Consider the following 18365-nt stretch of genomic DNA (forward strand, 5'->3'; position numbering starts at 1 on the left):
AGCTAAAATACTGTGGTGTTGTAATTCTCTAATGTTTTCCTGTAATTCTTCTAGTAAATGAATTTTCCAGGCATTCGAATTAAACTGCTGTAAGTCATATATATGACGGTAGTATCTGTTCCCGAAAGAACAGTTACCGTGGATGACCATGCAGCTTTGCTAGAAATGAAATGATAATTAAATGGACACCGTAGCTGCAAACAGACGTTGATGTACTTCATTGGGGACATGTTGAAAATGTGTGCCCCGACCGGGACTCGAACCCGGGATCTCCTGCTTACATGACAGACGCTCTATCCATCTGAGCCACCGCGGGCACAGAGGATAGTGTGACTGCTGGGTTATCCTCTGTGCCCGCGGTGGCTCAGATGGATAGAGCGTCTGCCATGTAAGCAGGAGATCCCGGGTTCGAGTCCCGGTCGGGGCACACATTTTCAACATGTCCCCAATGAAGTACATCAACGCCTGTTTGCAGCTACGGTGTCCATTTAATTATCATTTCATTGCTGTAAATCACATATTGTAATGCTAATATGATGAAGATGTGCGTTAAGTCTAAGGGATGGAGAACTTGATGAGGAAGTATATTGCAAAAACTCTGAACACCGGTGAGAGATTCATAACAAATAAAGAGAGCGTCACTTGACCTCGACAAGGCTGGTGGAGCTAAGCGATGTGATGCAGTTGAATTTGGCGTCAAGCACTCGCTCATTTTTGCAACAGTTCCTACTACACTACATCCACGACATTTTAGTTCATAGATCAGCTGGTGCTCCTGAAGACGCCTTAGACCTCTAACTGAACCTCTTGGTTTTGGGATTCTACCTGTGAAACAAAACGAACAGTATACAGGTTTCATACAATTATTAAACGTCTTAAATTGACTTTCTGTCTTTCCTGGAATGGCTGCTTACTTAAACTGTGCTACCACTGATAGGGGTTGGGTGGGAGGAAGCTTAGGAATTAGTAAGATGCCAGGGATAAATTTAACCAGGATATTAGCACAATGTTTTCATTCGTAGGCTCTTCTACGAAATGACTAACATAAAATCCATTTGCAAAAATATTTACACATTAAGTCACAGGAACATTTACTAATTTCAGTAAAAATAAACAAAATGTCCGTGAAATTAACAATTACAACCGTCAACTAGCTTAAATGATTAACAACAATTAAATAATATCATTGATAATATTTAACAATATAAACCTTATCTAGCTGCATAATCAATAAACTGCGTTTCAAAAAACAAATGAAATGTACCTCTGGTTCACTGGTGTTGGCATAACCAGACGGTTGGCACCCTGAAATGGTAACAACAAATGGACAGGGTAACAAATGACGGATGACTGTAACAGATAGAGATCAACAGAATTAAAAACAGCATTTTGACCATTAAAACATCAATTTAAACATAATGAGAATTTCCACTCTGCAGCGGAGTGTGCGCTGATGTGGAACTTCCTGGCAGATTAAAACTGCGTGCCCGACCGAGACTCGAACTCGGGACCCTTGCCTTTCGCGGGCAAGTGCTCTACCATCTGAGCTACCGAAGCACGACTCACGCCCGGTACTCACAGCTTTACTTCTGCCAGTACCTCGTCTCCTACCTTCCAAACTTTACAGAAGCTCTCCTGCGAACCTTGCAGAACTAGCACTCCTGAAAGAAAGGATATTGCGGAGACATGGCTTAGCCACAGCCTGGGGGTTGTTTCCAGAATTCTCATTCTCATTCTGGAAACAACCCCCAGGATGTGGCTAAGCCATGTCTCCGCAATATCCTTTCTTTCAGGAGTGCTAGTTCTGCAAGGTTTGCAGGAGAGCTTCTGTAAAGTTTGGAAGGTAGGAGACGAGGTACTGGCAGAAGTAAATCTGTGAGTACCGGGCGTGAGTCGTGCTTCGGTAGCTCAGATGGTAGAGCACTTGCCCGCGAAAGGCAAGGGTCCCGAGTTCGAGTCTCGGTCGGACACGTAGTTTTAATCTGCCAGGAAGTTTCAATTTAAACATAAATCACCTCTGGCCACTAAATGCATGGGGCATCACAAATATATGGTTAAAACTTTAAAGATTTAGTGTTACATCAGAATGTAAACAAGATGGTTACAGTTCTCAGTTTCAAACTACATTATTCTTTGCCAATCACGAACTCAACATAACTTACAAACAAGCAATAATTATATTAAAACACAGTTCCACAGCAGAGGTACTTATAAAACGGAAATACAGTATTCAAACTATTATCATGGAAATGAGAGGAATATCAGTACGTGTTATCAGTAAAAATTTATGAGACTGGTGAACGAAGCCACACAGTTTTTGCCACGGTGGAGCGCAATTCTTAAAGTCCAATACCAGTCGGGGATGAGGTCCGACAGAACGACGTTTAAGGCAAGGTTCTCACCAAAACAGCTTTCCTCTGCGACTGTCCACGAATAACGATTTTATACCCATCGTGGTCTTGTGCCAGTTTTAATCCATTCAGGCTCATTTCCTTTCTTAAGGCGCTTCTCGAAGTCAACAGTCCAGTCTGGACTGCAGGAAACGCTCAAGAAACCAAGGCCCAAAGTAGATGGCTCCCGCTCAGCCAGAATATGGAGCAATATGACCATACAGCACATCTAACCCATGAGCGGAGAGGTCATCTGCACTTCCTCCAACACACGACTATTTCGGCGAGCAAGATCACTCCGCTTAAGTCGGCATGCCCCAGTTGCTCCTATGGACAAGAAAGGTAGGCATATACTCCCTCATGTAGCAGAGATACAGACATTATCGATACCACAGAATAGCTATGGTCAACGATGTCGAACACATCCTCTAAACCTTCAACAAAAAGCACAGGAACATGAAGTTCACCTGTGGGCAGGAAATAGGTATGACAATTAACTTCATTGATCTAACCATCTGCATGCAAAGTGGCAAGTACGTCTTCGAAAGGTACAGGAAACCAATCACCGCTGATACAATCATACGTACTTATTCTTCCCCCCCCCCCCCCTCTCCCACACACATTCATAGAGTCCTAAAAATCTCACTGTGTAATGAGAAACTCCAGAATGAAATGAGAATTACAAAACAAATAGCTGTAGCTAGTGGGTGCAAAACCACACTAATAAATACAAGTAAATGCGAAAATGAAGAGTGTAACCATCAACAACCTGAAAAATATAGTAACAACACGCATCTACTTCCTCGGTAATATCACCAAATAAATATTTCCAAAAGCTTTTCAAATATTTTCATATGTGTTCAATATGCCCCGCCTGAGATGTACCGAATATGTCAATGCGGTATTCCCATACTGCAGCGAGCATGTCTTGAGGTACAACTTGCATGCCTGCTGTTATGTGATGCCTCAGTTCATTCATTATTGTTAGTAATGGAAGCAGATAAACAGTCTTTTATAAACCCCCACAAGAAATAATCACATACAGTAAGGGCCAGTGACTTTGGAGACCAGTACTGTAAGGGTGAATCTTTTGGCCCAGTGCGACCAATTCATTGCTCAGTAATCCTTTGATTTAAAAATTCCCGCACTTCCAGATGCCAATGCGGCGGTGCCCCATCCTGTTGGTAAATAAGTCGCTCGAATCATTCTCCAACTATGGGAAAAGAAAGTTCTCAAACTTATCGAGATATGTGTTTTCTGTAACAGTGTTCTCGGCAAGGAATAATGGACCACACATCTTTTCCCCTGAAACTTCAAAAAAGACATTAAGTTTTGGAGATCCTTCTCGTGCTGTACAACTTCATGTGGTCGTTCCGTACCCCATATTCTCACGTTATGACTGTTTACCTTTCCATTTATATGGAATGTTGCTTCTTGACTAAACACTAAACGTGGAAAAAAACTGTCATCCCCCGTCTTGCCAATAACGCAATTACAGAACGTTGTTGTTTGTCAGCTTCACGATGCGCTTGCAGTAGTTGAATTTTCTATGGTTTCACATGTAAACAACGACACAACACACGCCATACGGACGTTGGTGGCCTGTTGAGCTGTCGAGATGCACGGAGAACGGATTTCTGCGGACTCCCTGAGAAACATGGCGGACGCGTTCGACGTCTGTGTCAGACACACGGAAACGGCCCGGTGATTTGTCTTTACACAAACAACCTGTTTGCCGGAATTGCTGATGCCATCATCTAATGCTCTGTGAGCTAGGAAAATCCGCACCATACCTTGTACTAAAGTCGCACTGAACGGTCATTATTGACCCGCATTGCGCAAAACGTAGAACACAAAACGCTTTCTGTTGTTCCGACACCATTTTTACTAGAACTGGAGTGGGAGCACATTGCTGCTACTTAACGGGATCCATGTTCAACTTGAGAGTTTGTTCTTTCCAGCAGTACATTGTTCACGCACGTATCTCAAATAACATAATAGTTATGATTTTCTTAAATCGGATGATTCTTTTTGATGCACCCTATATACCAAATGGTTTAATAACTGAACTGTAATGTACATTAAACTAATAGCCTACTCGAGCAATTGCATCATTGAGTCCTCTCACTTTAACACTGCTCTTCTGCACATCGTATTTCATCACCAGCAAAAGACGAACGTGACATAGCCTGCTTTTCACTCGGTCACGTGCTGCAGAAAGTGTCTCCACAAACATAAGGAAAGTAACAGCACGATTGGCTCTGAGCACTATGGGACTTAACGTCTGAGGTCATCAGTCCCCTAGAACTTAGAACTACTTAAACCTAACTAAACTAAGGACATCACAAACATCCATGTCCGAGGCAGGATTCGAACCTGCGACCGTAGTGGTCGCGCGGTTCCAGACTGTAGCGCCTAGAACCGCTCGGCCATCCCGGCTGGCTAACATCACAATTCCTCTCCTAAAGATGATGGTGCGCCGTGTGGAAACGCGTAATGGGAAAACAGACAAGTGACTGATCTAGCAAACTCTTTTATTTAAATTCATCAATACTCTCACTCCTCACATAACCATTTCTTATGAACAAAGTATTCGATGAATTTCATATAGAAGTGATTAAGTTGAAAGACTTTACGTCATAAGTGAGCCAGATGACAAATCTGTGATACTGGAAATCAACAATTAAATGTGGATGATATAGATCTCAACTTTTTTTGTGTCACCTGTCTTTGACTGGTTTGACGACGCCCGCCGCGAATTCCTCTTCTGTGCCAACCTCTTCATCTCAAAGCAACATTTTGAACATACGTTCTCAATTATGTACTGGACGTACTCCGGTCTCGTTACTTCTTCTACAGCTTTCGACCACTACTGCTCCCTCTAGTAACGTAGAAGTTATTCCCTGGTCTCCTGACACATGTACTAATGTCCTGTCCGTTCTTCTCGTCAGTATTCCTCATAAATCCCATTCCTCGTAAATTCTGTGGAGAACCTTCTCATTCCTTATCTTACTTGTACATCTAATTTTCAACATCCTTTTGTAAAACCACATCTCGAACGCTTCCATTCTCTTCTTTTCTGTTTTACCACAGCCCATGTAAAACTACCGTACAATCCTGTGCTCCAGACGTCCATTCTCAGAAGCTCCTTCCTCAAATTAAGGTCCTATGTCTGATATTAATAGACTTCTCTTGGCAAGGGATACCCTTTTGGCCAGTACTTCTCTGCTTGTAATGTCCTCCTTGTTCCGTCCATCATGGATTATTTTGCTGCCTAACATTCAGAATTCCTTAATTTCGTCTACTACGTCATTCACAATTATGTTAAGTTTCTCACTGTTCTCATTTCTTCTGCTTCTGATGAACTTCGTCTCGCTTTGGTTTACCCTCTATCGATATTCTGGATTCATTACACTGTTCACTCTATTCAACAGCTTCTGTAATCTTACTTTACTTTCACTGAGGATAGTAATGTCATCAGGGAATCTTGTCACTGATATCCTTTCACTGTGAAATTTTAATCCCACTCTTGAACCTCTCTTTTATTGCATCATTGCTTCTTCGAGGTGTAGAATGAACCCATGTTGTAAACAAGGCACTGTGCAAGCTAGTAGTAATTCCACGATGGTGTGGGCTGTGTTTACGTGGAATGGACCAAGTACTCTGGTCAAACTTAACTGATCATTGACTGTAAATATGTTCGGGTACTTCAAGACCATTTCCTGCAAATAACGATGGAATATTTACGAACGACAATGTGCCACGTCACCGGACCACAATTGTTCCCAATTGGTTTGAAGAACATTTTGGACAATTCTAGCGAGTGAATTTTTCCCAGCCAGACCGCCCGCCATCAATCCCGTCGAACATTTATGGGACATAACCGAGAAGTCTGTTCGTGCACAAAATTCTGCACCGACAACTCTTTCGCATTTACCGACGGTTATAGAGGCAGCACGGTTCAGCATTTCTGCAGGGGACTTTAAACGTTGAGTCCATGGCACGTCGAGCTGCTTCACTTCGATGGTCAAGAGGAGGTCCGACAAGATATTAGGAGGTATCCTATGACCTTCGTCGCCTCAGTGTAATGTGACACATACATTATTAAATTCAGTACTGTCAAGATTTTCTCAATTGGCAACGCTTTTACATTTCAATAAAATATTTATTTCTAGGTGCGTGACCATGTCATACTTTGGAATGTTTTTCCACATTTGGTAAAACCTTCCTTTCTCAGAGTAAATTCTCTAATTTCTGAAGGAGACTGCAGCACACGAGACGTGAATCCTGTCATTTAAAAATAGTATAAGAAATAATATTTAACATATATTACACAGCTGGTTCGAGGCGACGTGTCCTATTTGCCATGACGATTTTGAAGGAGTTTTGGCCATAAACGTGAAAGAAGTTGCGAATTTGATAAATGTGTTCAGCTTCCGTAGTATCGACATAACCAGGTACTTTGTGAGACTGTGCTGGTGACCAGAGATGGTAAGAGTAAGTCAGAGAGTGACAGTATCACTGTGCGCTGGACAGTCTGGGAAAGTACTTCTTTTAGAAAGGATGGAAGCTGGCCTTCCGTGTGGTGGAGGCAGCATTATGTAAAACAAAGGATTATGTAATAACGTGTTTCAAGGAAAGAAGAATGATAAAAGACAACTTAAAAGGTAATCCGTTTTTTATATTTGTAACTGTGTAGTTTCGTATTCTGAGAACATTATGTATGGTTGAAGTTTGACTACAAATTTTACAACGGAACATATGGTCTTATCTTACAGTTGAAACAAGTGTCACGGAAGACAATTATACACAGGAGAGTTACTAAGAAATATTTTACTAACTCGTTTAGGTGTGAGAATCTTATGAAAAGGTGTGTTGTTGTCATGGCTTCATGAAGCATAGTTAACCTTGCAGTCTTTGTTCTCATTTATCAGCCATTAAGATGAGTTCACTTTTTTTACTTTCATGAGTCTGTTTGTACACTCTCATTGCACATCGTGACTTGTGAACTGAGAAGCATTTTATCATTTTATGAAAAGTGGTAAGATACAGTCTTGCACTGCACTTCACAAGTACAGCTAATGGAATTTGATTTTTAACTGCTATTCTTAATAGCGACAATTTGCAGGGCAGACGAGCGTTACGTGCGAATCATGAAAAGTGCATATCCACGCTAAGGTACAGTGCCTGTCACAGTGTGTTTGTGAAAATAATATCGTACCAGTGTAAGTAAGCTGTTTATGTTTTCTTATTGGCAACGTTACGTAGTGCTCTGTACGAAAATCACTGGCTGTGCTGTGTGCAGTCTGTGGCTAGTCTGCATTATTGTCTTTAGTGTAATGTTTTTTTCTGCTTGAGCTATGTCATGTTTAGATATAACTTATTACATTTGCTGCTGCTCTTTGCCAGGCATAGTGTTACTGAATTTGACTTTGTGTTACTCTGCTAAGCCAGTTTACTACTGATTTACTTTTCTTGTTTGCTGCACATTGCCTTATATTAGTTGTAATATTGCAATTGCTTTGCCTATTTAAATTTTTTGTGTTAATTGTTTTGTGCTGCTGCATTGCCTCGTCCCTAAGTTTAGCATCTGAGCTCAGTAGATTTAAGTTAGCTTAAGAGGGGGTAGACTATGTAAGAAAAGTGACCACCTGCACGTAATGCGTCGTGGGCACCCAGCTGCATCAGACGCCTGGAGAAAAAGCCGTTAGTGCGTGCGTTTTCAGAGGCACAGGTAGAAAAAAAAAGGGAGGCCATTAACCTCGCTATTGATGTCCATGTAAGTAGGCTGTTTATGTTTTCTTATTGGCAACGTTACGTAGCGCTCTGTACGAAAATCACTGGCTGTGCTGTGTGCAGTCTGTGGCTAGTTTGCATTGTTGTCTGCCATTGTAGTGTTGGGCAGCGGCAGCTGGATGTGAACAGCGCGTAGCGTTGGGCAGTTGGAGGTGAGCCGCCAGCAGTGGTGGATGTGGGGAGAGAAATGGCGGAGTTTTGAAATTTGTAAAAATGGATGTCATGAACTGCTGTATATATTATGACTTTTGAACACTATTGAGGTAAATACATTGTTTGTTCTCTATTAAAATCTTTCATTTGCTAACTATGTCTATCAGTAGTTAGTGCCTTCAGTAGTTTGAATCTTTTATTTAGCTGGCAGTAGTGGCGCTCGCTGTATTGCAGTAGTTCGAGTAACGAAGATTTTTGTGAGGTAAGTGATTTGTGAAAGGTATAAGTTAATGTTAGTCAGGGCCATTCTTTTGTAGGGATTTTTGAAGTCAGATTGCGTTGCGCTAAAAATATTGTGTGTCAGTTTAAGCACAGTCATGTATAAATTGTTCTAAGGGGACGTTTCACCAGTTCAAAGGTACCATACCAGTAAAAGTTTTTAGTAAAGCGCAGTCAAGTGAATTTTTAAGTATTTTTATCAGGAAGTCAGATGCGTTTATTTTTATGTTTATTTACTTTGTATTTACGGTGACCGAACTTGTACGGACATTGTTTGTGCGTCCAGAGATTATGATTAACGGTATTCAGGGCCAACATTTTAATATGAATCATTTGGTGTGCTGTTAGATAGCATATGCAAATTTTACGGAAAACGGATTGCTTTCTAGCAGGAGAATTGTGTGATGTACCGAATAGTGCATGTACATTTCGTATCAAGTAACGTGGCTCTGCGTATTTCCGTTCAAAATTAATATTTCACATAGTTCTTCTGCCCTGCACTGACATTTACATCCTTCGATATCAAAATAAGTTTTAAACATTTCTTGGATACCAACTTGACACTTACGAACACTAGCTTAAAGGATAATAAGGAACTTCCGCTCTCTCCTACGTGTTGGGAAAAAAGTTTGTAGTGCGTTCAATGTCCGAAGTACTTTTCAATGACGGTATTAGATAAATAAAGACTAATTAAAAAATTTGTTGCTATGAACTATTAACATAGCTTAATGTGTAATATAAACTGCACACCTTGACAGAGGCTGTCCCGTGACGTAGGCTGGTGCACTGCTGGAGCCTCCAGCACCCGCTCCTCGTGTTCTGGAGTCCCGGAGAAAGCCGGCTGGCTAGCGGGCCGCGGCTCCGTTCCCACTCAATCTGCATTCCGGGCGGGCTGCAGCCTGATTGCGTTACGCGCACAGCGCACGCAGTTGGCCGGGATTTGCCGCTGGCGGAGTTTTACAACTTGGGCAAACAGAGTGGCCCGCCTTACCCCGCTGGCTGCTGTCCTTTCTGGCAGGATTAAGTAAGCTCTTCTCTCTGCGAACTCGGTCGAATGAAGTGTGGCTCTCCAGCACGGCACACCGCGAAATCCTAACTTCAGTTGTCCGAACTTCGCTGGCTTATTCCACATTCAAATTCACTCTAAACTTCAAATGATTAAACACACAGATATATCATTTCTTGAACTCATTTTTACCATGAGACATGCAAATATTAGATCCAGTTACCAAACATTTGTGATGCATGTTAACATTACAACAAATCTTTTCTACTGAAGCTATACTTCTTTGCATTAGAGCTGTGGTGTTCAACTTGTACGCCGTGGCGCCCTGGAATGCCATGCTGACCCTCTGGGGCGTCGTGGATTTATTTCCTACCAGGTGTTTATAATTAAAGTGCAGCTATTCATACAGGTAGAGTGTGGGAAGTAAGTATCGTATGGCAGCGAAACTTGTTAGATGTGCTAATACGATGTTGCGGAACCGATTTACACCGGGAATAAAATTGTTCCGTTTTAGGACTCCAGGTGCAAATCAGGTGCTGTACAAAATTTCCTCGACGTCTCCAGTGCTCACAGTGAAGAAACTGTGTGAACGGTTGTTAATATTAAATCATCATTATGCCTTTCTCAGTTGTTTGACCTTATCACACCACGACACTTTCCTAATCCATCGGATATGTAAACATTTCTATGTGTCTGTCTTGCATTCACAGCGCCAGGTTAACACCTGTTGGCCAAAACTGGAACTAATTTTTTTCCAGGGTAAATCAGTCTGCATTAACCGCATTGCAATATCGTCCAAGCTTAGCTGCCATACGGTAACTTCAGTCCATACTGGAACTCTGTGAGTAGCTGCACTCCAATTATTACTACCCAGTAGTTTGACACCAGGAAGACAGTTGTGACAAATTTCAGTTCTGGTGTCAACTGGTGTTGCCTCGGAGAAATTCCACTTTTCATGTTGGCCAGCCCTTGTAAGCAATCATAACCTCAAAGCCGAACTACCACGCGTTACATTTAGCAGCAGCAGTAGTCGTTGAATTTTCAACCAGTTTTTATTATTTTGTGACTGTGTTATAAGTTGGTAAGGAAGATAAACTATGGAAAAGTTTTTAAATTTGTGAAGTGTAAGTAAAAAGCGAGAGTTTACTGAGGACAAGAGGGAAAATGACTTTTAAAATAGGAAACGCAAATATAGAAAATACGACAATAAATACTTAGAATGCGTGCACTGTTGTGAAACATGAAGGCTGTCCTTAGTGTGTTTTATGTTGGAAAGTACCTGCATTTGAATGTATGCTATATAGGAAAACGTCATTGTGTTCATAAGAATGACGTGGTCAAATCAAAAGAACATTTTGACAGGAATTTTAGTCAAATGAAAGAACAAATCTCGAATAAACCACTTATAGCGTCCTATAGTGTAACTTACCGACTATCAAGATGTAGGAAGGCCCATACCACAGGAGAAGAACTAATTCGACCATGCGCTATTAACCATGGTGTCAGTTATTAATGGAGAATCCGAAGCGAAACAGCTTTTGACTATTCCTTTGTCCCATACTAGAATTAATCGTCGAATTCGTAATTTAGGAGAGTATTTTTGTGAACAAATGATAGCGAAATTTAAAGGGAAAGATTTTGGTTTGCAGCTTGATGAGCCGATTGATATCAATAGAGATGCTCGTTTAATTTGCTATCTTAGATTTGTTGATGGAAAAAGTAACGAAATGATGGAAAATATTCTGTTTTGTTAGGAAATAGATGAAGGTAGAACACGCAAAATTTGTTTTAAGTACTGGACAACTTCATGACAGAAAATCAAATTTGTTTGGCTCACTGTGCTGCTTCGCGTACTGATGGTGCGCGATCCATGTCTGGGCGTTACAGTGATCTACAAGCACTTATTCCTGGCGAAACGAACCTCATATTATGAGAGCCCACTGATTTGTACGTAGGGAAGCATTCGGTTCGCAACATTTGAGCGTTGATCTGAATCAAGTGCTGCAAACTGTCATGAATGTGGTGAACTGTATTGAATTCGTCCTCAGAAATCTGGACTTTTTAGATAAATGTGTTAGCATACGAGGGCTGAACTTGGTCCTCCCTTATTTACCAGCTCTCGGAAATATACTATCACGCATAAATCATGTAAGTGATAAGTGCTTTCTAGAAATTAACTTTTTATTAAAGGTGATGTATTTGAGAAGTTAAACTCACTGAATGAGTAAGGTAGTAAAACTCATTTGATGTTGAGTAATTTCTAACTTAAAAAAAATACTTTTTCTTTGTTAGAGAAAAATGAATGACGGAGGAGAAGTGGACTACTTTCCAAGTTTACAGCATTTTATAAACGGCAGCGAGGTAGGCCTCCTTGAAGATATTTTTTCTATAATTGAAGAAGATTTATCTCAAATTCAAGTACATTTGGAAAATTGTTTTCTGCAAACTGTGATTGGTTTCAGTGGTTTAAGATCCCTTCCGTAGTGAATGTCCTTCTCAGTTTAGTACTGGAGAAGAGGAAGAGTTGAGAGAACTTGCATCAGATTCGTCACCAAAAGTGATATTTTCATGAATGATATTGCTAACATTTTGGTGTTCAGTGAGATAAGAGTTTCCAAGCTTGAACAAGAAAACACTGAGGATGTCAATTTCTTTGCCCAGCTCCTGGGGCTTCCTTCGTGTTCTTTGGCACTTACAACTACACAGAGGACTTGTCTGACCACAGCTAATAATTGCAGCCTATTGAGGACATTGTACAGATGCCATTCGTGGACAAAGACAACTGTTCAACTTGAATGCTTGGCTGGCACCTGGATTTATGTCAAAGCGTGCATTTCTCACCGTGTTTCTATTTTTTTTCCAATTATGCATAACACTGAAAACTAAAAATAAAACTCATGTAATGAAATTGAAGGCCTACAACTGTCATGATGTTATTTATTATACGGCTACCAGATTCGGTGCTTCAGTACAACGTCTTTAGGTCTTCAAATACTTTGAAGGGGTTAACTCCAATCCCAATTCGGCGATAGTTAAGACCTGAAGATGGTATTTTGAAGCACGGAAACTAGTAGCCATATAATACATAACATACTATGGACGGCTGTAGATATTCCATTTTATGACGTAAGTGAACGGCAGAAGTCCCTCAAATCTCCAATCAGAAGGATGGGAATACAAAAATAAACTCAAAGGTCTCGGCAGGACGAACGTTACCTACCGACCGGCATGTCATGCTCAGCCCATAGGCGTCACTGGAAGAGGATATGGAGATGCTTTGGTCAGCACACTGCTCCCCCAGCTGTTGTCACTTATCACGACGAGAAAGGCTACTTCTCAAACGAGCAGCTTCTCACTAGACCTCACAAGGGTTGAGTACACCCCATGTGCCAACAGCACTCAGCAGACCCAGACTCTCGCCCGTCTAGGTGCTAGCCGAGTTCGATAGCGCTTAACTTCGGTTATCGGACGGTAACTGGTGTTAGCTGTGTATAATACACTGTTGGCTATTAATAGCAATAGCGTATGAGACAGCAAATAAAGTAACTTCACTTAGTAGGTAGCTATAGTGTAGTAGGCAGATACTTGGTTAAATTTATAGTAGGTTTTGGAGTTAGAGGGTGGAAAATTTAGAACAAATATCTGTCACCTCTAGCTGCAACATTGAATTATCTTCCTTAAAAAATAATCTTCATTACCCCTTTTTTCATTTTGTACATTGAAGTTTTGTCTTAATTTTGTACGCAAGCACGCGAGCGCGCGCGCACACGCACACACACACACACACACACACACACACACACACACACACACAGACGAACACACACACACACACACACACACACACACACACACACATACACACACACACACACACGCACACAAACACGCTGATTTCCTCTAAGATAACTTCCATAGTTTCCGTGTACACGATTGCAATTTGATGGTCCTTAACGTCTTCATCTTCCTCTTCTTCTTAAACTGCATCATCTTCACTGTCATCTCCTTAACTACATCACTGCTGTAGTGAGTTTGTGTCATGAACTTGTCCCTAACAGTCTCTTCCCCTTTTTTTTCTCAGTGCCGGATATAATGTTGAAGAATATCGTCCTTATTAGCTCTCTTCCCCATTTCAGCAACCAAGCAAATAAAAAACTTCAATATCCGACTGTTTATGTCTGTCTCTCTTTTTTTCTCTTTTTTCACCCCATATTTTCACTAGGTCCAGTGTGACGCTTCACAATGATTTCTTTTCTTTCCCAGTTTGTCTAACTTACATTGAACATTCAACAGACAGTGACATTTTATTCAAAAGACGTATTAATTAACTGACGAGAGAGAAATAGCACAGTGTTTGGACTCGAACAGTAATAACGCTGATTTAATTTTTAACTCCATGGGTAAAAGGCAGAATCTCTGTTCTTTTTTGTCACTTGATTCATTCTTCTCTTGTTAGTTGTTCTTATAGTCTCTTTCTTGCTTTTACCTGTACGGACACACAGTGCATGTAAGTCTTCCTGAACAATAAGTTACAATAAATGAGATTCGTTTTTTTGTGCTTCTTAATTTTCATTTCAGCATTACGTTTTAATAGCTCCCTCAAGTATAAAGTTGTGAAGTTCTGTGATCAGAATTAGCCGGTTTGGTCGCTATCCGCTTAGCCGCAATTGTGCCCATCTAAATTACGATTTACGTTTAATAAATATAACCTGCTTATTTTATCTCGAGAAAGTTCGATTTTTCAATGCGAACAGAAATTAGTGCACTTATAGTTTTAAATGTCAAGGTCACAGAATTTTACAAAGCCAGTTAATTCCAAAGATGACTCTTCGTGTTCTCATTACTTCGATACAACGTAAGAAAAAAATATTTTTATCGTTAAGCATCTCCTATGAGAAACTACTTCATACTCTTAGTTTTCATCTCTCACCGATGTGATAGACATTCTGTGTGATCTGAACCACGATTCGCTAATGATCAATCAGTAATTATTTAATCCATCTGAAAGATTTTTCGAATTTCCTTCTCGGCTTAGATCGCATGTAACGGACGTTACAAGAGCTGAGATATAATTTGCATACTTGTGTCTATATTTAGCGTCTTTCGTTAACAGCTATACTTAGGCTACAGTTTGTACTTTGTATCTGGATTCGATCGCTGTTCATGCTCACTGTTTAAGTACCGGAGGGTATATCCTATTAACCATGTTTAGCTGTTTTTCTTGGTTGCGGCATAATAGTTCTCATCTGGCAGTTCAAATGGCTCTGAGCACTATGGGTCATCAGTCCCCTCGAACATAGAACTGCTTAAACCTAACTAACCTAAGGACATCACACACATCCATGCCCGAGGCAGGATTCGAACCTGCGACCGTAGCGGTCTCGCGGTTCCAGACTGAAGCGCCTAGAACCACTCGGTCACACCGGCCGAGTCATGTGGCAGTAGCAGTAATGGTAGCGTCATGTGTCATGTGTTGTGTTGCTATTCTGCAAGTCATAGCCAGATTCCTTCTACACTCTACTGGCGTTGGTGACAGATACAGGCAAGGGCTGACGCATGCGTACCGATTTTTCAACTTCGACCCCAATTCCATATAAAAACAATGGTTGAAAAGTTACACCAGTCATTAAATTCGGCGTATAAAAAACAATGGTTGAAAAGTTCCACCAGTCATTAAATTCGGCGTCCGTAGAGCCTTAGTCTTCACGGCTTTAGTGATTCTTGCATCTGGCATACAGTCTCTATATTCTTTTCACCTCAATTGATATTCATTTATTATGTCAGTTTTGTTATGTACATTCAGTTCAGCTCACATCTCATCATTCCTCATTTCGCCCATCAACGTATATCCATCCATGTATCTAAGAAAATTCACTTTCCATGCTTGCATTCTCTTTTCATCTCTTTTCTTAAGAGTCCTATTTTCGCAGCCGTAGAGCAGTTCTGGTACAGCCGTAACGTTATAGAACGTAAGTGGAGTATCTCTGTGGACTTTCTTTCCTAATGTCCTGTGTAAAATTCCACAGAAGTAGTTAAATAGGTGTAACTTATTTTGTATTTCATTGTTTGCCCTGTATGTAATGCAGCACCCTAAGTATTTAAATGTATTAACTTGCTCTACGATCTGCTTGTCAATTTCAGTCTTAACTGTTATGGGCTGGTGTTCTAGAAATTGCACTGACTTTGTCCCTTTGATGGAAAGGTTCAGACTGAATTTTCTGGCTACACTACGTAAATTAGAGACCATTCCTTGTAAGTCAATGATATTCTGACGAACAATTACTTGATCCTAAGCATAACCTAAACATCGTTAATTTTAAAATGTTTCATTGCCTGTGCCAATGTTTTGGTTACATCGCATATATAAATAATAAAAAGAGTGGTTTAGAGGGGCACCCTCGGTGGATTACCTCCATTCCTTGGTGTTTTACAAAAATGAATTTTTTACAGTCACTTGTGGAAAACAACATAATAACCCCTGTCAAAATCCTTGGTTTATAGCAACTACATCATGTGTGCAGCCTACTGTTTTTATTTGTCTTTGTTATTCGTATCCAGGTATACCTCAATTACTGTCTCGATCTTGGTTTGTTGTCAACTCTTAAGAGAACGGTAGTATCACTGAACTGTTGACAGTAACTCACTCTCTGCCCTACTTTCGTATTCATAAAGAATCCTACTTCAGTTATAATATTTTCTGAAGCTGCATACTCATCGGACTATCCGGAAGGGTACTCTTCCGGAATCTTTTGCCAATGGCGAGATCATTATAACAAGTTTTCAGTTAGAGACCAGGTGTCATATAGATACACATTATGGGTCTTTAATGAACTTGTTACATTGCCTTCTGCAACCTCATGCCGTTGATCTTTGCTAATTCTTCTGCCTTTGAGGGCCAGTTCCCACCCCACAGGCAAGAGATTTCCCTGAACCTCGCCATGTCCTATATCCTCTTTGAAAAGGCATTTGGAATAATGAGGGTGACTTCTTGTGCCAGAACCCTTCGGCCGCAATTGCTGATGACTTTTATCCAAAATTTAAGCAGTGGTGGGTTCTAACTTGGGATTGAGGACATTTTGATTACCAGTTAAAGGTGATACCCCCATTTCTTTCGTCATTGTTTTAGTCATTTGATCCAGGCTGATCTCGTATGATACCTCTTCACTTTACATGTATACCAAACCGGTCCGGTACACATTTTCACTCGTCTCCGCTGATTTCACGTAATGTCCCGCTACAGCTGACTGCAGTGATCCCTCTTCAGATTTACATACAATGTTACAAAACGCCGAGCACTAAAACGGGATTCTTTCGGGGCTCATACCTGAGGTTCTATTGATGATAGAAACGTAGGCTCAAGTATTTTGGATAGTCCTTGGGCCAAGGGCCATTTGTGTACCCAACTGATATATCGTCCTATAGTACAGGATGAGAGTTTGAAAATTACGTACTCCCGCGTGCTTGGGAAAATGGAGCCATTTGTTTGGTTCTTTCTGCATTTGATGTGGTCTCCAGTGGCAGTATGTGGCTTATTGAGGCACATTTAGCTCATGGGCGGCTTCTTAGAAAACCACAAATAAAGTTGTTTGCAACAATATTTCCTACCAAAACCGAGTCGCGGATTCCATGATGGCTACGTACAGAAAATTGTATGAAATTCTTACGATATATTCCTAAGATCCCGGCCTCGAATAACCTTGGAAATTTTCTTGATATCTTTTTCCATTTCCGAGATACAGAGGTTGTAAGTTACCTTACATTCACTCATAAGCTGCGGTGCGAGGTGAATTTCAAACAATAAATAACCGCTGCAGGCTGCTCAAATTTCACTTTTGTGTTCTCTGTACATTTATCTAGAAGTATCAGCCTCCTGTTTTCAAAAATCTTTACCAGCTGTCGAGAGACACCCCAGAAATGTGGTGATTTGGGTACCAAAATTGAACCGCAGATTCCAAGATGGCTGTGCTCACCAAACGGGTGTTACGTTTCCGACATATTCCTAAGGTTCCGGTCTCGAACAACCTCAAGCGTTTTCTTCAATGTTTTTGTCCATTTTCGAGATACAGAGGTTCAAATTTAACCTACTTGCGCATTCAAAATACCTACGTAAAATCTGGTGTGAGGCGCAAACGTGGTTTATAAAGAGACACAGCACAATGAAATATGCTGCAAAGTAACCCCGTTATGATCAGAAGGGTTCTGGGAATACTATGTTGTAGTACTGAAGCACATGCAAATTTTTGTCACATAAAATCCGGTCTGAGGTGTAGAACTATTATTTCAGACAAAAGATTTTTTGCATGGTGTGGTTGTCCATTTTCCCAGTTTTTATTCTCATCCATGGTTTGCCGAATCATTTTACTGATCTCTGACAGGGCATAAAGGAGTAGGGAAGCACCCATTTAACGATATATAGCGACAGTGAACAATAATTCATACCTGACATGGAACATCACCATTTTTTTAAAGAATGGCGTTTCACTACAGCTAGACTTCGTCGGTATGTATGTTATATCTACAGTTCAGTAACGTAGAAGAAATGCCACTGATATACAGGGAAAAAGCCAATGCACTAAGAACTGAAAATTGAAGGACAGGTGAGAGAACATGTTCTATGATAGTCCCTGCACTACACAGATGGCTCCTCTATAGTAATTTTTAGAGTAGCTGTTGGGCCACAGTTTGCAGTACCAAGCGTTTTCGTAGTTTTGACACAAATGTTACCATGGCCCAAAACAAGC

General features: G+C 40.8%; 2 non-coding genes across 2 annotated transcripts; one reads left to right on the forward strand and one right to left on the reverse strand.

The window, feature by feature from the left end:
* Nucleotides 1–242: 242 nt before the first annotated feature.
* Nucleotides 243–317, reverse strand: Trnat-ugu (transfer RNA threonine (anticodon UGU)). Its single transcript has one exon. It is a non-coding gene; the product is annotated as a tRNA-Thr (tRNA).
* A 35-nt stretch (nucleotides 318–352) lies between these two features.
* Nucleotides 353–427, forward strand: Trnat-ugu (transfer RNA threonine (anticodon UGU)). The gene has a single exon. It is a non-coding gene; the product is annotated as a tRNA-Thr (tRNA).
* The last annotated feature ends 17938 nt before the right edge of the window (nucleotides 428–18365 follow it).

Source organism: Schistocerca cancellata, chromosome 8, assembly GCF_023864275.1.
Source record: "Schistocerca cancellata isolate TAMUIC-IGC-003103 chromosome 8, iqSchCanc2.1, whole genome shotgun sequence".
NCBI classification, from domain to species: Eukaryota; Metazoa; Arthropoda; class Insecta; order Orthoptera; family Acrididae; genus Schistocerca; species Schistocerca cancellata.